Genomic DNA, 25,340 nt, shown 5'->3' with positions numbered 1-25,340 from the left:
CAGTAGATGGGGTAGAGAGAGAAGATGGGAGGGGAGGGGAGGGGGGATAGTAGGGGATAGGAAAGGTAGCAGAATACAACTGTCACTAATATGGCATTATGTAAAATTGTGGATGTGTAACTGACGTGATTCTGCAATCTGCATTTGGGGTAAAATTGGGAGTTCATAACCCATGTCAATCTAATGTATGAAATATAATATGTCAAGAGGTTTGTAATGTTGTGAACAACCAATAAAAAAAATGTAAAAAAAAAAAAAAAGAAAACTATAGAATGCTTAAAAAAAGAATTAAAGAAGACCGTAGAAGATGGAAAGATTTCCCTTGTTCTTGGATAGGCAGAATTAATATTGTCAAAATGACCATACTACCAAAAGCACTACACAGATTCAATGCAATCCCAAGCAAAATCCCAATGACATTCCTCATAGAAATAGAAAAATCGGTCATGAAATTTATTTGGAAAAATAAGAGACCCAAAATAGCTAAAGCAATCTCTAGCAAGAAGAATGAAGCAGGTGGCATTACTATACCAGACCTTAAACTATACTCAGAGCAATAGTAACAAAAACAGCATGGTATTGGCACCAAAACAGACTGTTAGGTCAAGAGTACAGAATAAAGGACACAGAGACTAACTCACAAAATTACAATTATCTTATATTAGATAAAGGTGCCAAAAACATGCACTGGAGAAAAGATAGCATCTTCAACAAATGGTGCTTGGAAAACTGGAAATCCACCTGCAACAAAATGAAATTAAACCCCTCTTTCTCACCATGCACAAAACTCAGCTCAAAGTGGATCAAGGGCCTAGGAATTAAACCAGAAACACTTCATCTATTCGAAGAAAAAGTAGGCCCAAATCTTTATTATGTCAGATTAGGCCCCAACTTCCTTAGTAAGACTCTTATAGTGCAAAAATTAATATCAAGAATCAATAAATGGGATGGTTTCTAACTAAAAAGTTTCTTCTCGGCAAAAGAAACAATCAATGAGGTGAATAGAGAGTTTACAATTTGGGAACAAATTTTTACCAAATGCACGTCAGATAGAGCACTAATCTCTAGGATATATAAAGAACTAAAAATTCTTAACACCAAAAAAACAACTCTATCAATAAATGGGCCAAGGAACTGAACAAACATTTCTCAGAAGAAGATATACAATCAATCAACAAATATATGAAAAAATGTTCAACATTTCTAGCAATCAGAGAAATGCAAATCAAAACTACTCTAAGATTTCATCTCATTCCAGTCAGAATGGCAGCTATTATGAACACAAACAACAATAAGTGTTGGCGAGGATGTGGGGAAAAAGGCACACTCATACATTGCTGGTGGTACTACAAATTGGTACAGCCAATATGGAAAACAGTATGGAGAATCCTTGGAAAACTGGGAATGGAACCACCATTTGATCCAGCTATCGCACTCCTCAGTCTACAACCAAAGGACTAAAATACAGCATACTACAGGGATACAGCCACATCAATGTTTATAGCAGCACAATTCACAATAGCTAAACTCTGGAACCCACCTAGATGCCATTCAATAGATGAATGGATAAAGAAAATGTGTTTTTTGTATATATATACACATAATGGAATATTATTCAGCATTAAAAGAGAATAAAATCATGGCATTTGCAGGTAAATGAATGGATTTGGAGAATATACTGCTAAGTGAAGTTAGGCAATCCCAAAAAATCAAATGCTGAATGTTTTCTCTGAATTATGGATTCATAATATGCTGTGGAGGAGGGGGGATTAAATGAACTCTAGATAGGGCAAAGTGGAAAAGGGAAGGGAGGGGAAGGGAGGGAGCATGGGGGTAAGAAATACAGTGGAATGAGATAGACATTATCCTAAGTGCATGTATGAAGACACGAATGTTGTGATTCTACTTTGTGTACAACCAGACATATGAAAAATTGTGCTCTATATGTATAATATGAATCATAATGCATTCTGCTGTCATATATAACAAATTTTTAATTGACTCTATTTGAAGATTTAAGTAATAAAAGTTTTTTTTTAAAGCATTCTGGGGGAAAATGGTCATTCAGCTTGCAATTCAAACAATTTGTCAAGAGATTTTTCACAAGATGGTAGTTGTTTATTAGATCTACATAACTTATTCATCTTATCATTGAAAGTTGAACGAACAGAAGCAGAAAGTGAAATGGTGTTTGCCAGTGGTTGGCCTTTAGGGAAGTATAATAATGCTGGTCAAGTAGTTCCTTTTTTCAATAGTATGAAATAATGGCCAATGAAATAACTAACAGTGTTGGTTCTGTTGAGTGATTTCTGGTGTAAATTTTTGTTTGATAGTATTTTGACTCTTTCTTTCTTTATATTTTAAATTTTTAAAAATACATTTTGCATCCTTTTACTTTTTCTTAAGTCACTTTTTAAGGACTATCTCTTTAAAATAGCATATAAATGCATTTTGATTTTTTTTATTTTATTGTTGGTTGTTCAAAACATTACATAGTTCTTAATATACCATATTTCACAGATTGATTCAAGTGGGTTATGAACTCCCATTTTTACCCCGTATACAGATTGCTGTGTCACATCAGTTACATTTCCATTGATTTACAAATTGCCTTTCTAGTGACTGATGTATTCTGCTGTCTATCCCATTCTCCACTATCCCCCCTCCCCTCCCCTCCTCTCCCCACCCTTCTCTCTCTCCACCCCCTCTACTATAAATCGTTTCTTCCACTTGTATAATTTTTCTCCTACCCCTCCTTTCCTCTTATATGTAATTGTGTATAACCCTGAGGCTAACCTTCCAATTCCATGCAATTTCTCTTCTCTCTACCTTTTCCTCCCGCCTATCATCCCTGTTTAATGTTAATCTTCTTCTCAAGCTCTTCGTCTCTACCCTGTCCTTGGTTACTCCCCTTATATCAAAGAAGACATTTGGCATTTGTTTTTTAAGGAATGGCTAGCTTTGCTTAGCATAATCTGCTCTAATGCCATCCATTTCCCTCCAAATTCTATGATTTTGTCATTTCTTATTGCAGAGTAATACTCCATTGTGTATAAATGCCACATTTTTTTAATCCATTCATCTATTGAAGGGCTTCTAGGTTGGTTCCACAATCTTACTATCGTGAATTGTTCTGCTATGAACATCGATGTAGCAGTGTCCCTGTAGCATGCTCTTGTTAGGTCTTTAGGGAATAGACCGAGAAGGGGAATAGCTGTGTCAAATGGTGGTTCCATTCCAAGCTTTCCAAGAAATCTCCATACTGCTCTCCAAATTGGCTGCACCAATTTGCAGTCCCACCAACAATGAACAAGTGTACCCATTTCCCCGCATCCTCGCCAGCACTTGTTGTTGTTGGACTTCATAATGGCTGCCAATCTTACTGGAGTGAGATGGTATCTTAGGGTGGTTTTGATTTGCATTTCTCTGACTGCTAGCGATGTTGAGCATTTTTTCATGTACTTGTTGATTGATTGTATGTCCTCCTCTGAGAAGTGTCTGTTCAGGTTCTTGGCCCATTTGTTGATTGGGTTATTTGTTATCTTATTGTCTAATTTTTTGAGTTCTTTGTATACTCTGGATATTAGGGCTCTATCTGAAGTGTGTGGAGTAAAGATTTGTTCCCAGGATGTAGGCTCCCTGTTTATCTCTCTTATTGTTTCTTTTGTTGAGAGAAAACTTTTTAGTTTGAGTAAGTCCCATTTGTTGATTCTAGTTGTTAACTCTTGCGCTATGGGTGTCCTATTGAGGAATTTGGAGCCCGACCCCACAGTATGTAGATCATAGCCGAATTTTTCTTCTATCAGACGCCGTGTCTCTGATTTAATATCAAGCTCCTTGATCCATTTTGAGTTAACTTTTGTGCGTGGCGAGAGAAAGGGATTCAGTTTCATTTTGATGCAAATGGATTTCCAGTTTTCCCAGCACCATTTGTTGAAGATGATATCCTTCCTCCATTGCATGCTTTTAGCCCCTTTATCAAATATAAGATAGTTGTAGTTTTGTGGATTGGTTACTGTGTCTTCTATTCTGTACCATTGGTTCACTCGCCTGTTTTGGTACCAGTACCATGCTGTTTTTGTTACTATTGCTCTGTAGTATAGTCTGAAGTCTGGTATCGCTATACCACCTGATTCACACTTCCTGCTTAGCATTGCTTTTGCTATTCTGGGTCTTTTATTATTCCATATGAATTTCCTGATTGTTTTATCTATTTCTACAAGAAATGCTGTTGGGATTTTGATTGGGATAGCATTGAACTTATAGAGAACTTTTGGTAATATCGCCATTTTGATGATGTTAGTTCTGCCTATCCATGAACAGGGTATATTTTTCCATCTTCTGAGGTCTTCTTCTATATCTCTCTTTAGGGTTCTGTAGTTTTCATTGTATAGGTCTTTCACCTCTTTTGTTAGGTTGATTCCCAAGTATTTTATTTTTTGGGGGGATACTGTGAATGGAGTAGTTGTCCTCATTTCCATTTCAGAGGATTTGTCGCTGATATACAGGAATGCATTTGATTTATGCATGTTGATTTTATATCCTGCCACTTTGCTGAATTCATTTATTAACTCTAATAGTTTCTTTGTAGACCCTTTTGGGCCTGTTAGGTATAGAATCATATCGTCTGCAAATAGTGATAATTTAAGTTCTTCTTTTCCTATTTTTATGCCTTTAATTTCTTTCATCTGTCTAATTGCTCTGGCCAGTGTTTCAAGAACTCTGTTGAACAGAAGTGGTGAGAGAGGGCATCCCTCTCTGTGTCTCTTAATTGGTGAGTTTAAGCCATTAAAATTTAGGGTTATTATTGAGATTATTGAGATTTGGTTTGTTCCTCCAGTCATATTTGTTTATTTATGTTACTAAACCTGATTAGTTTTCCTCTTTGATTACTTTCCCCCCTTTACTGTCCTACCTCCCACTGATGGTTTTCAATGTTATTTTCAGTTTCCTCTTCCTGTAATGTTTTGCCAAGGATTTTTTGAAGAGATGGTTTTCTAGCTGCGAATTCTTTTAACTTTTGTTTATCGTGAAAGGTTTTAATTTCATCTTCCATCCTGAAGCTTAATTTCGCCGGATACACGATTCTTGGTTGGAACCCATTTTCTTTCAGTGTTTGAAAAATGTTATTCCAGGATCTTCTAGCTTTCAGAGTCTGTGTTGAGAGATCAGCTGTTATCCTGATTGGTTTGCCCCTAAATGTAATCTGCTTTCTTTCTCTTGTAGCTTTTAAAATTCTCTCCTTATTCTGTATGCTGGGCATCTTCATTATAATGTATCTAGGTGTGGATCTCTTATGATTTTGCACTTTCGGCATCCTGTAAGCTTCTAGGATATGGGATTCTGTTTCATTCTTCAAGTCTGGGAAGTTTTCTCATATTATTTCATTGAATAGATTGTTTATTCCTCTGGTTTGGAGCTCTGTGCCTTCCTGTATCCCAATGACTCTTAAGTTTGGTCTTTTAATGTTATCCCATAATTCTTGAATGTTCTGTTCATGGTTTCTTAGCAGTCTTGCTGAGCTGTCTATGTTTTTTTCAAGTTGAAATACTTTGTCTTCATTGTCTGATGTTCTATCTTCTAAGTGATCTATTCTGCTGGTAGTAATGTCAATTGAGGTTTTAAGTTGGTTTATTGCTTCCTGCATTTCTAGGATTTCTATTTGTTTGTTTCTTATTACTTCTAACTCCCTGTGAAATTGATCTTTTACTTCCTGGATTTGTTTCTGTAGTTCCTTGTCAATGTGATCTTTCATTGTCTGATTTTGCTGTCTCATGTCTTCCTTGAGACTCCAGATCATCTGAAGCATGTATATCCTGAACTCTTTATCTGACATTCCATCTGTTGCAGCTATTACCTCTTCTAGAGTTGAGTTGACCTGCATTGCTTGTGGTCCTTTCTTTCCTTGTCTTTTCATATTGCTTGCGTTTCTTTCTGCTTGGTGAAACTGTTGTGTTTTTGAAATTTTCCCCCTATTTATTTATATTGCTCTTGTATAGTTGGGAGATCTCTCTTGTAGGGCGGGTAGTGGCTGTGCTCCTCCTCTAATTAGGGTGATCTATCTACCACGCTGGTTGGTCGTAGGTCTGCCCACCCTTCGTGCGCGGGTGGCTGCTCTACTCTGCCCCCACTCCAATTGTGGTGACGTACCTACCACGTCCTCAGATCGTTGGTCCTGATCCGGATGTAGGCGGCAGCTCTGCTCCACCCCTACTCCAATTGGTGTGACGTGTCTACCACGCTGGTCGGCCTCTAAGCCTGTTCCGCCGGTGGGTCTCAGATCTGCCTACCTTGCGGGTTGGGCGGCAGTTCTGCTCAGCCCCCACTCCCAGTGGGGGTACCTAACTGCCTCTCCAACGGGTCGCTGGGCCTTTTCCGGACACTGGCGGCGGCTCTGTTCCACCCCCACTCCAACCAGTGTGACGTGACTGCCTCGATGCTACTTGTCCACCACACTGGCAGGCTGCCGAGCCTGTCCTGCCAGTGGGACGCAGGTCTGCCTACCTTGCAGGATCAGACGGCGGCTCTTCACGGCCTCCACTCCAAATGGGGTGACTTGGCTACCCTGCCGTCGGGTCGCTGGTCCTGTTCCAGGCATGGGCGGCTACTCTCCTCGGCCCCAGCTGCAGTTGCGGTGTCATGATACCACACCGGCAGGTCCCTTAGCCTGCTCTGGGCGCAGGTGGCAGCTCCGCTCTGCCCCCCAGGCCCCTGCAGCACCCAGCAGGACCCGGACCAAGAAGCAGTCCCTGTCCAAAGCAGCTTCTGGAGCCAGGAGCCGGCCTCTCCGATCCCAGCCACGTTCTGCTAGGAGCAGGCTCCACAGAGCAACCGCCGCGGGTTCCCCAACCCCAGGCCAAAGCAGCCCCGGGAGCCCAAGCCTGGCCGCACCAGACTCTCCCTGCTCGGTGCACGCTCCGCTAGGAGCAGAGTCAAAGACGCAGTTCCCGCGGGCTCCCCAGCCCCGGGCCAAAACTGTTCCAGGAGTCAGAGCCCCGCTGCCCCTCGGCGCACGTTTCACTTGTAGCTGGCCTCAGCTCGCGGTCCCCGCAGGTTCCCCGGCCCTGGGCTCAAGCAGCTACGGGAGCCAGAACCCAGCCTCTCTGATCCCTGCCACACTCTGCTAGGAGCAGGCTCCACAGAGGTACCCCAGCCTCAGGCCCAAGCAGCCCCGGGAGCCCGAGCCTGGCCGCTCCAAACTCTCCCAGCTCAGTGTACGCTCCGCCAGGGGCAGGGTCAAAGACGCAGTCCCCGCGGGCTCCCTAGCCCCGGGCCAAAACTGTTCCGGGAGTCAGAGCCACGCCGCCCCCCAGCGCACAATCCACTTGTAACTGGCCTCAGCCCGGAGTCCCCGAAGGATCCCCCGCCCTGGGCCAAAGCAACCCGGGGAGCTAGAATCTGGCCGCTCAAAGTCCGGCGCCCGCCTTGCCAGGGGCGAGCCCCGAAGAGTATTCTCCTCAGGTTCTCCAGTCCCCAGCCTGAGTGATCTGTCTGCCAGACGCAGGCAAATACCAGCCTGGAATCACCTGTTCCGTAGTTGAATGAGCTGAGATCAGTAGAAAACAGGGATGCTTGCATCAGCTCTCCAAGATGGCGGCTGCTGTCCTCCTTCGTGTTCCGACCGGTGTCGGGAATCGAACTGGACCGGTTCTCTCCTCTGTCTCAAAGCCGGAACTCAGCACTAAGCGCGGCCAGTGCGCCGCTGGCAGGAGCCTCCAGAATCCGCTTCGCTGTAATCCCGCTCTGGTACCTTGCCGCTAACTAGCGCGCGCCCCAGACTCCATCCGCGGGGCGTTCCGCCGACCAGGAACTGCTACCCTCCGTGCGGAGAAATCGCCCGCGACCGAGCCCCCGCAGCCGAATCCCGCTCGCTGGAAATCTGTCCTCTAGATTCTGGAGCACCTCAATTTCATTGGAAATTCCCAACAAGGTAGCCTTCAGCCGTTTCACCTCGTCTTTCTCCCGCACAGTGACGCGGCGCACTGGGGTGCTGCACTCCCATCGCCGCCATCTTCTGCCGCATTTTGATTTTTGATTCTCATAAAATGTTTGTCTTTTAAGAGGGACATACATTTACCAAGACTCTGTAAAACATCTTGGATCATAAATTTTGTCTCAAAATTTCTGTCGCTCCGTTATATTTTCACATGTAGTACTACAGCGATAACCATATTTTCTTTCCTTTATAAAAAACTGTGTTTATCTGTTGGATGCTTATGGAACAACTGTTCTAAAAGTGTGATCTACAGACCCATGGAGATCTCTAAGAACTTTTAATGAGTTCATGATGTTAAAACTATTTTCATAATATTAAGATGTTATATTTTTATGGTGTTGGCATTTGAACACTGATAGTCCAAAGCAGTGGTATAAAAATTAAGACAGTGGTACTACATTATACTACATGTTAGTCATCACATGTTATAATTGACAACATGGGAAACCCACATGAAGCACTTCTGAAGCATACCTAAATATAGCAATCATCTTGAGAAAATCTGTTAGGCAGTTGTTTGAGCTACCTGAACTAACCATTTTTACCAGAATGCCCTTTTTCACTTGAAAGTACAACTAATAGACAAACTATGGTAAGTTCAACTTGAGCATTCTCTTTTAATAAGTAAGCCTGTCATTTCAAGGTAACTGACAGTATTTGCAGTCAATGACAAAATTCAAACTTCCAAGTGAAAACTAGATATTCGGAAGACTTTTAACCATTACTGTGAGCTTGTCAGCTTTCCAATTCTTAGACTTTCCTGATGAGATTGGTGGTTATTTTAATGAATATGATGTTTAACAAATTGCATAATACAATATATTAACATTTGGAAGTTCTGCCTAACTCAGCAACAATATATTTCCAAATGTTTAATGTATAATGTTATAAGATAATAAATAAAATCCATTCAAAATATGAGATAAACCAATATATTTTACTGTAACTGAGTATGAAAGCTATTTTATATTTCAGTTTCTGTATTACAATTAACCTTTAAAAACTACCACTCTTTGCAAAGGTTTGAGTACTTGACACAAGATCTCCTATGCATACTCCAAGACTATGCTCTTTCCTAGAATGATATCATGAGGGAAGAGTTACCTTCCAAAATATAATACATTATATTTCCATTACCAAGGTATAAACAAAAGTGAGTCTCCTCTGTTAGCATCCTCTGGGAGACCCATCTTAATGTATAAATCATTGTTTTTCTCAGGTATATCTTCTTATCTGTATTATTTATTGCTATCTACTTAGTCTTCTTTAGGGACATCAATTACCTACATGTTCACTCTCCATTTTCTCTCTTCAATGTCAATCAAGTTCACTCTCATCAGTTTTTCCCCCCTATGGATTTTAATACTGCTACTATAATTTCTCTCTATTCTACATCTCTTATTACAACTTGTTCTTTTCAATGTTAGAATTTTATTTTTCTATTTTTGTTTCTTAGAGTTTCTATGTTACCCTTTCTCTGTTTATTTCCATGTAGTTTACTGATGATTTCTTCTGGATTTAATACAGGAACATGAATTTGAAATATACTTTCCTCTAGCCTTTTTTATTTTGTAGCTTTATTCCTTTGTTTCAAGCTGGATTTTCTTTTCTTTCTTTTATGATGTTTCTCTTTATTAATACTTTGAGAAATTCTTTCCTGAATTTATTTTTTTTTTATTTTCAGAAAACAGTGAGTCTGGATGAGGTGACACTGGCCTTGCTCAATGCCTCTTGTATGGTGCTCCAAATCTACATCTGGAAAGTAAAATGACATGCTCTGAGTCCTAATCCAATACCTAGCTTCTTGTGGACTTTCACCAGCTCACATCTACTTTACCAAAGTAATATTTTATTTTTTCTCCCCTACAACCTGAACTTCGGCCACTGTAAACTGATAAAATTCATGAGAAATTATGATTCTTGGCTTATACTTAGAATAAATAACTTCCACTGTCCATCCCATCTATTACCTTGACTTAGGGAATAAAGTTATGAGAACTAACTGCAACATCACCATGCTCCTTCAAGACAGTCCACAGACTAGTTGTGTTACGGTAGTGGGATACATTGCTGAGAGACTAAAGGAGACATCTAGGAGACGGAATTCAAGATATCAGGTTTACTGAAAACTGCTCACAGGGAAGGTCGGGTAACAACAGGTGGGGCAAGTAACATATCTGTCCCTTAAGCTAAAGGGAGGATCAGAATAGATACGGATAGATATTTCCATGGCATCATATATATCCCATATATCTCCATTTGATCTCCTATCAGTAGCAACTGGATCCAGTGCAAGCAAACCAAGTTGTCCCTGTGACCAAAGAGGAACCAAACTTATGCCCAAATATGAAGAACTCAGCATGGCATTCTCCCAAAAGAGAACTTCCCAGTCTCTGACTGACCATTTTTTCTTTGTTTCTCAGGTGGGAGGGAAAAATCAGGTTCATCACATCCCTTGAATAAGCATACCAGATTAAAAGCCTGTCTTCAAGTGATTTCCAGAGAACCTACATCGAATTCATGACAGTCTCTTAGTGAAAGGCAGGATGAAGGGGAAGATCAAGTTAAATCCAGGTCAAGCTCCCTTAGGGGAAATCTCTTATCATTTCTTGACTTATATAAGGAGTAGCTCTGGCCTTGTATTTTTGGAGGTGCTCCTATTTTACTCTTATAGATACTACTCTCCTTTTCAAATATTGATTAAGGATAAGCACAACTGAATGAAGAGAAAGACAATAGAGGAATAAAAGCTTTATAACACACCATTTTGCAGATGCAATGCATTTTCTGCTTCCATGGTCAATAGGATAAAAAAAGATTAAAGTATATATAGCAGCAGACAAGTTTAGATTAGACACTAGAGGAAACTAGACATTACCCATCAAAGGATGGCAATAGTACAGCACAGGCTTCCCAAAGAAGATTGTGTAACTTCTTTAATAGACTTATGAAAGAAATGATAGACAATGGTATTTCCTGAAATATGTGAATAGAGTACTTTCAGGAGATAGGGAAGAATGGTGGATAATGTCCCCTGCTCATCCCTTGCCATCCAGTGATGATAAATCATTTAAATCTAATAATTCATTCACCTGGAAAAGGACACTTGTCTTTATTTCCTTCTCCCTTAAGCAATGAAATCATTACCCTTTCTGAGATGAAATCTGCTCACATGTGATTTCTTTTTTGTACTGACATTCTGTTCCTTAACCAGACTGATCTAAGCATGTATATGCCATAAAGACTTTTAAAAGTAATAAAATTCCAGAACTCTTCCCTTATACAAATAAACAAAAATCATCTCAGCAGGATGAAATGGAAACTAATGGTTTTGTGCTTGAGTTAAAGGCCAGGCCCCCAAAAGCTTTCCAAAGATATTTCTTAGTCTCTCTCCAAAGACTAACCAAATGTTAATCCTCCACAAAACAATCAAAGGTTGGAACTATAGTTTTTCTGCCTCCAAAGTATAACAATAAGACTTCAATTTCTAGGTATCTCAATGCTAGGATTTGTTCTATTTTGTTCTGTTGCTGTGATACATGAGGTCTTAGTAATGATAAAATATTAATAAGAACTTTTTCCTGCTGCCTTCTCCTATCTAAATATGCCCAAACCTTAGCCCTTCTGGTAATTCCAGTCTCCTTGAATAACCACTGAACCGTGAGCATGTCATGAAGACTTTCTGTGCTGTGCTGACTAGTTGTATAATCTTTTATGATTCAGTTCACTTTCCTTTCTTCTTCTACTCACCTTTCAGTTCTCAGCTTAAGCCTCCTTTTCTCAGGTAAGACTTTCCAGATGTTCCAGGTAGGCCAAGGATTTTCCTTCGCACTCCCGTAACTACCACATTCCTCCTGCCCATCTGTCATCACGAGGGTAGATATTTGTGCAAGTCCTGCTTCTCACTAGACATTCAGCTCATGAAGGTCGAATCTTTTGTTCCATTCACTACTTTACTTCCTGTACGTAATACAGTGTCCAACACTTGGTAGGTATTCAACACATGCTTTAAATTAAGTAAATCATTCATTAATACATTTGGATATTCTAATGCCACTATGAATACTCAAGATGGTTAATATTACTTATTTTTTTTTTACTACCACATACTTGAGTTTTCAGCCTTATTATTCTATTTCATAGTATTTACTTAGAATTCCATCTCCTTTGATCTTTTACCCATTTCAAGGGTGATTTTCTGTTTTTGTTTTGTTTTGTTTTTCACATCCACCCACCACTTGCCCTTCTGTTTTGTCTGTAGAATTCTTACAGAAATGCTCTTTCTAGAGACTTTGTGGTCTTTCTAGATATGTCTCAAGGGCCTTTCATCCATTTTTCTGTGAATATCTTTGAAGGATAGTGACAGCACCCAGGAGTAGGTGGAGTCAAAAAAGAAAGTGGAGGAACAGAAGTGCTCCTGGTCACCACGTTACTGAGGATTGGCGTGACCATCCAAATGTGACCCTCACAGGCTTTGTTCACGTATTTTTGTATTCCAATAACATGAGAGAAGCTGCCCTGTAAAAGGTGCTGGTGCTTACTATATGGTCTGTAGTAGTGGACAATGTTTGCCCTGGAACAGATCTTTGTTTTCAGAAGACTTATCGGAACAGCCCCCATAGCCAGGCAATATAGAAGCACAGACATTCACAGCTCTTGGGGAATAGTATGATAGATCATGTTTGGCTTCCTAAATGCTGTCCTACCCAACATCCCTTGGGACGCTGAACTTGAGGGCCTATGGTGGGGGCAAATACACAAGAAGACCAAGGAATTTCCTGGAAGGAAAGGAATGGAGATCTGACCTCTTCCCTTTTAAGGAGTAATGACATTATATATGACCTCTGATGACTTGAGATGGTATCAACTTAGGTTTGAAAAAAAAAAGTTATTGTCTTTTAAGAAAAAGAATAAAGAAACATACCAAGAGCTTCTAAAGATAAAGTCATTAAGAGTATGGGTAAGAATAGATTGTGCCAGTGCAAACTATGGTGTCACCCCTGAAAGCCTGCACAAAAATCCTTCTGGTTGGCGCCTAGGTCTAAGGTGTAAACCACTTAGACCCTAAATGTGTAATCACTATATTACAGTACAAGGAAATAATTGACATATATTTTATAGCAGGAAATTTCCCTTTTGCTCTGACATTGACCTAACAGAATTAGGAACTTTTTAAAAAGAAGCTGTTAATATGTGGTATCTTCGTGCTAACAAAAACAATTTAAAAACTTCCATAAATAATCAAACCTACTCCAGGTAAAATTCCACCTAAAGTAGCCCAACTTCTTTCATTATATAACTCCTTTTTCACACTTCATTAACCTAAGTGTAACAATCAAAGGCTGGCTTTGCACTTATATTCAATCTCTACCAGTCTCTTCCTCTTCTTGGTCTCAAACTATAAGAGAACAAGTCTTAGCTTTGACCCCAAAAAGTCAGTAGTCAGTAACAGGTCTGGTTAAACCTGTTATTCCTACATTGTACCTTTAGTAGAATACTATATCTTATTGACATAACAATTATATTTTAAATTATTTTGAGGAAAGGGAGAAAACATTTTGATGAAAATTCTTTTCATATACACTTATTTAGACTATTTAGACAATTATTGAAATTCACACCATCCTTCCCTTGGTTTTGGAGAAGATTTAAGAAAAAGAAACAACTGCTATATTTCACCAACTCTAAGGCATATTTTTTCAAACTTTAATATCTCTCAAATCAGGATCCATTTTACTCATCAATGGTTTGTCAGAAGTGTGACTGGCAGCCTTTTTTTCCAGTTAGGGGTACATTTTTGATAATGGTACCTCTTATAATTAATTGTAAGATGAACTATGACAGGCATGTTTAAACCATCTAGGAATTTAGGTAAAATATGTTACTAGATATCTTCCTGTTCCCTTTCCAGTTCCATTTTCCCTTTTCCACCTTTCTGGGGGAGGGGCCCAGGAAGCTTATGTGGATGACTTGAACCCTCTCCCTACTGCCTTCTGTGGGGTTGGGCAAATGGAGGCACTGTCAGTAGAGCTGTAGGGCAGGAGGAGGTTCAGTTGTATGTCTATTACCATTCCCCACCCTTTCCCCATCAGAGTCACTCTGGGTTGGCTCCAGTGCCTACTGAATGCTTTCAATCAGACATCCTGCTCTAGACTGTGAACCTCGCCCCTTGAGATCTAGGGATAGTTTTGCCTCTCAGGCATTACTAGCCAAAGGCTCTGTGCCAATCTTGTTGCTTTTCTAAATAATACCCACACTTATATAAATAATCCCATTACTAACCTCTCCTCCAGTTTCCAATTTGAGTCTGCCGTCTGTTTCTGCCAGAACCTTAACTGACCCAAAAAAGTAGTTCTTGAACCCTTATTTCTCATGGACCAGCAGCGTCTACATCGGCTGAGAGCTTGTTAGAATTGTAGACTCTTGGGCTCCTCCCAGACTTGATGAAACAGAATCTGCATCTTAAGAGGATCCCCAGATGACCAGAGTGTACATTAAAGTTTGAAAATAGCTGGTTTAACACATCAGTGGATATAATCAAGTCTGGCATCAGCATGTTAATGGAGTATTAAGAGACTATTATCTAGTTCTCATTGTCCACTGGGGGTTGCTCCTTTCTCTCTCCTTTCATTATTTTAGCCAAAAAGATAATACAAAATCAAAAATGAAAATATTCCTATTTGACAAACCTTTAGAATCTTATGTAACAAGTTGCTGAATCCCATCCTCAAAATAATTTCCTTTTAAAACAGTAGCACATTTAGAAGAAAAATAGTGCTTATGGATATAACTATGAATAAGACCTAGATCCACCTTGCCAAACATCATTTACAAAAAGGAAAAAGTAGAGCTAAGTGGATAAGAATCTTTGCTGTCTTGCATGTAAGTATTGGTAATTGGAGCCTCATTTGTCAGCACTAAGCTATTCATATTGATTTTTCTACCTCTGCAAACTGGAAGTTTGGGATGCAGAATGAAGAAACGATTGTAAACAAGATTTGTCTGGATAAAAGAAAGAACATTTAGTCAATTTAAGAACACAATCCTTAATACTTTTTGACACTTATCTGGTGCAGAAAGCAAGGCAGAATCCAACGTGGGGGTTAGAATCCTGTGAAATTTGCTGGTTCATTTAAAACCTCTCACACCCTCTTCAAGGGGGAAAATCAGATGTGCGGTGTATGCAGTTGGCCTTGTTCTTTCCAGGCTAAAGACATTTGTGGGAACACAGTTTCAGTTATTTATCCTCCTTACCATATAAGATTACCTCATTTTCACCCAGGTGTTCTTGAAAAATAATCTAAAACTTCGCTATATTAAAGGAGAAATGTTTGATTTATAGCTTGGGTTTAAACCTAAATGAGCATTCCATTCTGAGTGATCCCATGTACCCAAAGCAATAATAACCCCAGGGTGTCAGCATATGGGAAGCCTTGCCTGGGTGGACATTCTGCAGAATCTGTGTCAGCCCTTTTCTTCCCTGCTCATATTTGCTGGGCAAGTATAGTCCCTGTGACTCAGGGAGAGGGCCTGGCAGAAAATGAACCACTTCTATTTCAGTGTGCCCATTTTTAACAGCCCTTCCCTCTCCTTTCTGCACAGCCCCATCCCCACTACATCTTTCTTTTCTATAGTTGGCAGAATGCAAGAAAGCAAAGTTAGAACTTCAGTCCCTGGATGTCAGACATGACATAGTAAGGAGCATGTGGTTACAACTAGAAAATACAGGAGAGGTGGGTAGTTCTGGGTTCAAATCATGGCTCTAGTACATAAGACATTTGGCCCAGAACAAGTCCAACATACTATGCCAAGTGCCCAGTTCCGAGTTTTTGGATGAGAGCCCCTTCATGCAATTGATTATTCCTAAGTCTTCTTGCTGAAGACTTAGGTACCTTCTTGCACCAGGGGCTCTCTTCCCAGACTGCAGCAAGAAATTTTCTTGGGCCTTTTCTAACACCACTGTTCTTTACAGGGACACCATAACATGCAATAAAAAAATGACAACAAAGTCACACTGCCTGCAGTCAAATCTTGCTTTGCCACCTACTAGCTGGGAAAAGTGGCTTAAAATCTCCTTGTTCACCTTCCTCAATTGAGCCTAATTATTACTATTGACAGGGTCGTTCTAAGGATTAAATGATTAATACATGAAAAAGTACTTAGAATAGCGCCTGTCAAATAAGAGAGCTATTTATATTTGTTATGATGATGATGATTATGTTCATTAAAAATAGATTGCCCAATAAATATCTTGACATGCTAAAATTTAGCATTCCTGCTCCTTCATTGAAATTCTTGCTTTTGAAGAGTTTGATTAATGTTCTCATTAGATAATTTTTATACATTGGCCATAAAAATTTGTGAAATATACTACTAGCATTTTAGTATATTGCTTTCAAGTCTTTTTGTCTCTGGACATGTTTGTGGATGCACACATATGGGTATATATTATATTAAAGACCATATGTATGTTCTTTTCTATACACATACTAAAATATATGTAAGTATGTATTTATATAAGGTATACATACTTTATATACTTAATTTATTACATATATTAATATATTATATATATTGTTTATGAAGTATATTAATGTAATACAAATTATACATATTCCATATATTATAATATTACACATACTTTATCATATAACAATATTATATTTATATCTTTTAATTTGCATATTGAATTTAATATAGATAAGTGTGTTAATGATATATAAGATCATGGATAGTATCTTTATGTTACAATGTATACATATACATTTTTGTAAAATTGAAATAACAAAACTAATGTACACATATCTTTTGTAATTAAACATAATTTCATAACTACATTCTCATGTCAGTAAATGTTCTTTGAAAACATTATTCTTCATGGCTGTAAAGTTCACATTATGTGGATGTCACAATATATTACACCATCTCCTGTTTTCTTTTCTCCTCTTCCTTTTTGCCTATTTCCAATTACTCTTCATGAACAAGAATGCTTTGATGGGTAGTCTTTTACATAAATTTTTATGCACTGATTTCCTTTTTCAGTCAAGATGGAGTAACCATGACCAGATTTACATTTCCACATCAAACAACTAAAACAATCAGAAAGAACATGAAACAACAGTTTCAGATATTGGACAACAGGCAGCTTAGGTCAGTGATCTCTGAGGGAGGGAAAACAAATGAGGTGAGCCCTTGGAGTGCCCCAGTTTTTTGCCTGGAAAGAGATTCCAGATCACATCCCAGGAAGAGAGAATCCAGGTGGAGGCCAGTAGTTTCCCTGGGTTAGAAAGAAAAGCGTAGGACTTCAGAGGCTCAGGTGGCTGGAGTGTGCAGGGCAGTGTCAGGAGAGAGCTAAACAGAGATACTGAACAGAGATTTGCACAGTAAGCCACCCTGCTCCCAAACAGTCAGTGTGTGTGTGTGTGTGTGTGTGTGTGTGTGTGTGTGTGTGTAAACCCTCTGAGATCAAAGAAAGAACCACCCAAAGAAGCTATTGAAATCATTCATGCAGCTCATGCAGGACCAGGAAAATTTGTGTTCCTTCCAGTAGCCCTACAGGAAAACCTCATCAAGCTTAACAAAGGAAGAGGGCTCCAAAGGCAGTCGGCTCAATTGTCAGGAAAAATATGCCATTCTCACAGCTAACTCAGCTCAAAAGCAAGACTTAAAAGGACAAACCATTTCCAAGGGTCTTAACTGTATCATATACCAGTATTCTCTTATAAGTGAAATCAAAGGGGAAAGTCCTAGAGAAATGCAGTACACCAACACAAAAGTTCCCTACTGAATCTAAGGAGAAATGTTTGGAAGAAGAAAAATCCACCTTGCCATGGATAAGGGGATATGTTGGTCCAGTGATGTTCAGTCATTCATTCATTTATTCAAATGTAGAAGGAGCATTCAATTTGGCACCAACCAGTAGAATCAACTCCTTCCCCCACAGTCCACTCACAGAGTTGGTGTGCAGCCACTGTTTGGGGAATCAGGATATGACCCAATTTCATAGCACTCTCTGGCCAATCTCAGGAATATGCCCATGATGAAGGGAAAGAAAAGAGTCCAGTGAACATGTCAAACCTGGTTTCTAATTACATGACCAAATTGTGCTTTCTCTTTGATTCAATTGGATTAATGCAAAGCCAGCAAAAAGACCTGCTGGTGGAGAACACCCCATTAAGATATGCACAGCCACTCTGTGTTCAAGACAGAACACATTCAGAGTTCTTTTTCCTTTTCTTGGGTCATATACTCAGTGAATGAACTGTCTGTGGTGTGTTGAATTTCTCCCATCTTCTTCATTCCAAAATTGGCTATTAGGTGGTTTGAATTTGAGACAATTTTCAAGCAATGATTGAATCAAACTAGAATCTAATTGGGGGAAAGTAATTTCTGGCAAAATCCCAAGCCCAAAGATTTTCTATCTGAGAAAATTATATACTGAGGCTGCCAACTCAAAATGGAAAGCTTAGTAGCATAAGCACAACTCTGCCATTGTTCATTCCTGTGCCCTGTATTTGGTGAAAAGCCACAGGACAGGGCAGAAGTTACTGTGTAATATTCTAAAGCTGTCTCAAGACCAAAGAATGAGATATTTGTACCTTGTTTGAAGGAAATTTAGTGATAATATCTAGTCCATTTACCCACTTAAGGAGCCCAGCACTTACCATGCCTTTGTCTAAATTGCTCCCACACGGGAATGCCATCCTCACTCCTCTAAATCTTTCCAAACCTTTCTTGAGACTTCGCTTATTCAAAAGCTTTTGATGTCTGCTTCAGCCCTCATGAATCTCCCTCTCCTCTGAGTGTCTGCATTTAATGAGATGTGGTTTCAGAAAGAGCATTTATTACTTTCTGGGTATTGCAAAAGAGAATGGCCAGAGAGAATGACCAGGTCTTATATTTCTCTGAAATTCACCACATCATCTACCAAGATGTTCAAGGGGCATCTCTTCTATGATCAGGTAGGTGCTTAATTCTTTCTCAGCACTTACATGCTATTTTTTGAATTTTGCTGGTCTTTCTCAATCACTAAACAAGAGCTCCTCCTGAGAAGGTCAAATCTAGGTGGCATTAATATTCCCAAAGCATAGTACAAAGTAAAAGCTCAATGGATACTTAGGGAAGGAGTTTAACTGAGAGAATAAGCAAATGCATTCACAAATAAATGAATGAATTCTGGAAGCACAACAACTCCATGCTTATCAATTCACTGACTCTGGGGCAAAAGAACAGATAAAAGGTTATTTGTCTCTGCACTGAATGATGTTGAAGATAATAAATAATTTAGGTCATCCTTAGCAAGCAAGAGTTAGAAAAAATGAGAAACAAAAGCAGCCAGTTATGTCAATCTTTGTTAATACCCAAAATATAACAACAATTTTGTGAGCATGCCAGTCTCTATCTTTTAAACAATTGAATGGTCTTATTTTTTATTCTCATCCCCCAAGAAACATACCTCCACCACTTGGGAGGGAAATCCAATCTCTAACCCTCATTTATTCTGTTAGGATTAGGCTAAAAATGTATTTTGGCAGTGACTGAGAGTCCCCCTACCACCTATCAAGGCACACAGCCAGGAACAACACCCCCTTCCCTTGCACCTAGGTGGTCAGATAATTAGTTTCTGAGCAATGGAGTATGAGCAGAAGTGAGGCATACAACTTGAGGAATGTTTCCTCAAAAGAAAAGCTGCAAGTCTTATCCTTGCTCTTTCCCATCCAGAGGCTACAACCTGAAGGAGCACAGAGCATCAGCATGGAAGGAAGTTGTGCTCTTGAGGTACCAGGCTACCAGAGTTCTTATGTGTCAAAACATGTGTTGAGCATTTTGAATAAATTACCCCATTTAATTCTCCCACAATTCTTTGAAATCACTAATACTATTTGCATTTATTTTGTAGGTGGTGAAAGGGGGGCTTAGGCTAAGTATTAAATAAACTTCCCAAAGGTACTAAGCTAATAGGAGGCAGTAGCAACACAATTTAAACAGGGTCTGATGGACTCTAAAGCTTTATGTCTCCTCCTGCTTAACCATGAGCACATCTTTAAGTTAAATTATTACTCAGTTACAAAAGGAATGCCCATGACCAATCTTTGTAGTAGGTTGGAGAGTAAGCCAACTCAATGAACCCAAGGACTTAATACATGTGTAATGCACACAAGTGACCTACCTGTATAGATGGAAGGAGTTAAAAAAATAATAATCTTTTTCTTCAATTATCTAATGCACAATAACTGTAAAAAAAATAATAATCTTTTTCTTCAATTATCTAATGCACAATAACTGTACCTACAACTCAACTGCTACTACCAGCTTATACCTTATTATCACCAGCTTTAATTTACCAACCCAGATCAGTTATCTTATAGAAATTGAAAGAAATTAATTTTTCATGTTTTAAACTATTTAATTCTGCTGGATTTTTTTTCAAAAAACTAGGATAATTATGAAAGATGACTGGCAAAATATAGGCATGACCCTTTCAGAGGCTCTTGACTGAGGTTTGAGGGATGACTACTATTTTTTGGTGGCCACTGTGGATTTATTTCTTACATGCAAAACAAAACAAAAACCCAAAATCATCCATACTATTTTTGTAGGTGATTAATATTTTTTAATTAATTTACTTATTAATTTTAACGAGGTATATATGAGAGCAGAATGCATTTTGATTCCTTGTACACAATTTCAACACAGCTTTTCATTTCTCTGTTTGTACACGATGTAGTGTTGCACCATATGTGCAGTTATACATGTACCTAGAGTAATGATGTCCATCTCATTCCACCATCTTTCCTGCCCCCATGCCCTCTCCCCACCCTTCCCTTTTCTTTCCCAATCAAAGTTCCTCCATTTTTTTTCCATGCCCCACCCCATTATGGATCAGCATCCACTTATCAGAGAGAACATTCAACCTTTGGTTTTTTGGGATTGGCTTATATTGCTTAGCATGATATTCTCTGACTTCATCCATTTACCTGCAAATGCCATAATTCAAGCACACTTTGTGTTTTGTTTTTATTTGTTTTTTTTTTTTAATTATTTTATTGTTGGTTGTTCATAACATTACATAGTTCTTAACATACCATATTTCACAGATTGATTCAAGTGGGTTATGAACTCCCATTTTTACCCCGTATACAGATTGCTGTGTCACATCAGTTACATTTCCATTGATTTACAAATTGCCTTTCTAGTGACTGATGTATTCTGCTGTCTATCCCATTCTCCACTGTCCCCTCACCCCTCCCCTCCCCTCCCCTCCCCTACTCTCTCTCCATCCCCTCTACTATAAATCGTTTCTTCCACTTATATAATTTTCCTCCTACTCCTCCTTTCCTCTTATATGTAATTGTGTATAACCCTGAGGCTCACCTTCCAGTTCCATGCAATTTCCCTTAACTCTCACTTTCCCTCCCGCCTATCATCCCTGTTTAATGTTAATCTTCCTCAAGCTCTTCGTCTCTACCCTGTCCTTGGTTACTCCCCTTATATCAAAGAAGACATTTGACATTTGTTTTTTAAGGATTGGCTAGCTTCACTTAGCATAATCTGCTCTAATGCCATCCATTTCCCTCCAAATTCTATGATTTTGTCATTTCTTATTGCAGAGTAATACTCCACTGTGTATAAATGCCACATTTTTTTAATCCATTCATCTATTGAAGGGCTTCTAGGTTGGTTCCACAGTCTTGCTATCGTGAATTGTGCTGCTATGAACATCGATGTAGCAGTGTCCCTGTAGCATGCTCTTGTTAGGTCTTTAGGGAATAGACCGAGGAGGGGAATAGCTGGGTCAAATGGTGGTTCCATTCCCAACTTTCCAAGAAATCTCCATACTGCTTTCCAAATTGGCTGCACCATTTTGCAGTCCCACCAACAATGAACAAGTGTACCCATTTCCCCACATCCTCGCCAGCACTTGTTGTTGTTGGATTTTTTAATGGCTGCCAATCTTACTGGAGTGAGATGGTATCTTAGGGTGGTTTTGATTTGCATTTCTCTGACTGCTAGCGATGTTGAGCATTTTTTCATGTACTTGTTGATTGATTGTATGTCCTCCTCTGAGAAGTGTCTGTTCAGGTCCTTGGCCCATTTGTTGATTGGGTTATTTGTTATCTTATTATCTAATTTTTTGAGTTCTTTGTATACTCTGGATATTAGGGCTCTATCTGAAGTGTGTGGGGTAAAGATTTGTTCCCAGGATGTAGGCTCCCTGTTTATCTCTCTTATTGTTTCTTTTGTTGAGAGAAAACTTCTTAGTTTGAGTAAGTCCCATTTGTTGATTCTGGTTGTTAACTCTTGCGCTATGGGTGTCCTATTGAGGAATTTGGGGCCTGACCCCACAGTATGTAGATCATAGCCGACTTTTTCTTCTATCAGACGCCGTGTCTCTGATTTAATATCGAGCTCCTTGATCCATTTTGAGTTAACTTTTGTGCATGGCGAGAGAAAGGGATTCAGTTTTTTTGTTTTTATTTGAAATCATATGTTCTACTAACAAAAGCTTAGATGTACCTCTCAACAGTTCAACCTGGCATTTGTTTCTAGAAATCAGCTGACAGTAAAAAAGAGGGCAAAAAAATCCATGAAAATTGGAAGCATTTTCAGATGATCTGTGTAACCCAACGTACAGTCTGATGAAACACTCAAAGACAAGGAAATGATGGTCTAATAATGTCTTTCATGAACATAGGTGCTCTGATAAACAGATCTAGGGTAGTCTTGCCTCCTGGTGTTCATGCCTCTGAATAATTCTCCCCACCCACTTTCCACACACGTACACATTTACATGCCAATGGGAACTGTGACTTGCTTCTAACCAATAAAACATGGCAAATGTGACAGGCTGTCACTCATGATTACATTACATTATATAAGACTATGTCTTACTAGCAGATTCATCTAGAGATGTTCCTTAGCTGAAGAAGTGGCTGTGTTGTCAGGCCTATGTGACAAAGGAATGACAGTGTTGTCTTAAAGACAACAACCAGCAAGATGCCAGGGCCCTTGATTGTACAATGATAAGGAGGTGAATTCTACCAATTCCCAAGCAAGCTTGGAAGCAGATTCTTCCTTTATCTGAACATGCAGCACACCCAATATCTTGATTGAAGTCTTGTGAAAAACCCAACCTGAGAACCCAATCAAATTGTGAAAGCTCCTGACCCACAAAAATGTGACATAACATGGGTTGTTTTAAGTCACTAAGCTTGTGGTAATTTGTTATTTAAAAATAAATAATGGGTAAATATTCTCAATAAAATTTAGCAACTCAAATTCATCAGTACATAAGAAAGGAGTTAATCCCCAAAATGTGGTTCATCATTCAAAAATTTATAAGTAATTTTTCACATTGGTAGAGAAATGAGGAAGCAAATCATCTCAATAGTTGCAGAAAAAAAATACCTGGCATAATTTCAAATTCCATAATCAACATTTTTAGTAAACTAGTTAAAGAAGGGAGCTTCCTCCATTGATAGAGAGCAATTATGAAAATCCTACAGCTAGCATGATAATGAGTGATGGGCTAAATGTTTACCCCAAAGACAAGGAGCAGGACAAAAACATCTGTTCTAACCTTTTCTGTTTGATATTGTACTGGAGTTCCTAAGAAAATCAAAGAAGTAAAAGTCATAAAGATTAAAAAGAAAGAAGTACAACTGTTCTTATGCAAAAACAACATGATTGTTTACAAAGAAAATCCTAAGGAATTGTATTCGTTTCTACATTGCTATATTTTAAATATTACAAATGCAGTGGCTCAAAACAACACAAATTTAAGATCTTGAAGTTCTGTAGATTAGAAGTCTGACAAGAGTCTCACTGGGCTGAAACCAAGAGGGTTGGCTGAGATGATTCTTCCTATAATCTCTAGATAAGAATCTATTTCTTTGCCTACTCCAATTCCTAGGGAACAATCAAAATCCTTGACTCCCATTTCTCAAACTTCAACACCAATAATATTGCTTCTCTCTTCTCATGCAAATATTTTTTTTTCTTAGTTTGTGGTTTGTCTTTTCATTTTCTTCATTTTGTTTTTTCTTTTAAAGAATAGAAGTTATAAATTTTGATCAGGTTAATTTATCATGTTTTTCTTTCATGGTTAGTACTTTCTTATGTCCTATTAAAAATTCTTGACTAACACAAAGTTTATAGCTTCTAGAGATTTTTTTTTTTAGTTCTAGCTTTTACAGATAAATCTATTATGATTTTCAGATTCATTTCAAGTTAATTTTTTGTATAGTATGTGACATGGACCAAGGTCATATATCCAACTTATTCAAACCTACTGTGTAAAATATTGTTTTTCCATTGAGTTATCTTGGTGTCTTTATTGCCAATCAATTTATTGTACCCATATATGACTATTTACAAACTGTTCTATTCCTATTGTGGTTTGCATATGAGGTATCGCCCGCGCCCCCAACAGAAAGCTCAAGTTATGGAGTAGAGTACTGTCAGAGCTGAAGTGATAAGTTTATGAAAGCTATGACTTCAGTGGTAGATTAATCCTTAGGGTGGATTAATAATTTGAAAGAAATACTGAATTGGGTAGTAACTGATGGCGGGTGAGGTGTGATTGGATGTGACTTAGGATTTATATTTTGACCCTGGTACCATGATTTCTATCTCTGCTTTCCACCTGCCCTAAGCAGAGCATCTTTCCTCTGCCTCACCCCTGTGCCATGATGTTCTGCCTCACCTAAGACCCAGAGAAATGGAGCTGTTCCACCATATTCTGAACCTCTGAAACCTTGAAGTCACAATAAGTTTTTCTAATTCTAAGTTGTTTTGGTCAGGTATTTTAGTCACAGCAATGAAAAATTGACTAATAAAATTCCATCATGTATTTATCCTCTAACTGATATTACTTGAATTTCTATAATACTTTTGGAAATTAAGTTGTGTGAGTCTTCCATCTTGTTCTTTTTCAATTTTTTTTTTCAGAATTGTTTTGGAAATACTAGCTGCATTTAGACTCATCTTGATAACTTTAGAGAAAAGCTGACTGGAATTTCAACAGTATTGCACTGAACCAATAGGCCAATTTGGGGATAATTGACATTTTAGTATTATGAGGTCTTTTGATCCATGAATATTGTATAACTTCACTTATTTAGACCTTCTTAAAATTTTCCCCAAAGTATAATATACTTTGCAGGATAAAGCTTTTGTATTTGTTTTGTTAGGTTTAATTGGTGCTATTATAAATGTGATTTTTTTTAGAATTCCATTTTATAATTGTCCAAGGGTTGGCAAAAATTTTTAGAAAGAGAAAAAAAGGTTTAGGGGCATATTATATTCACAATGTCCTTTAACATAGAATTGAAATCATAGTGGG

The sequence above is a fragment of the Spermophilus citellus genome, assembly GCF_964194105.1.
Source record: "Spermophilus citellus genome assembly, chromosome: 2".
In the NCBI taxonomy this organism is placed as follows: domain Eukaryota; kingdom Metazoa; phylum Chordata; class Mammalia; order Rodentia; family Sciuridae; genus Spermophilus; species Spermophilus citellus.
This window is presented reverse-complemented; position numbering follows the sequence as displayed.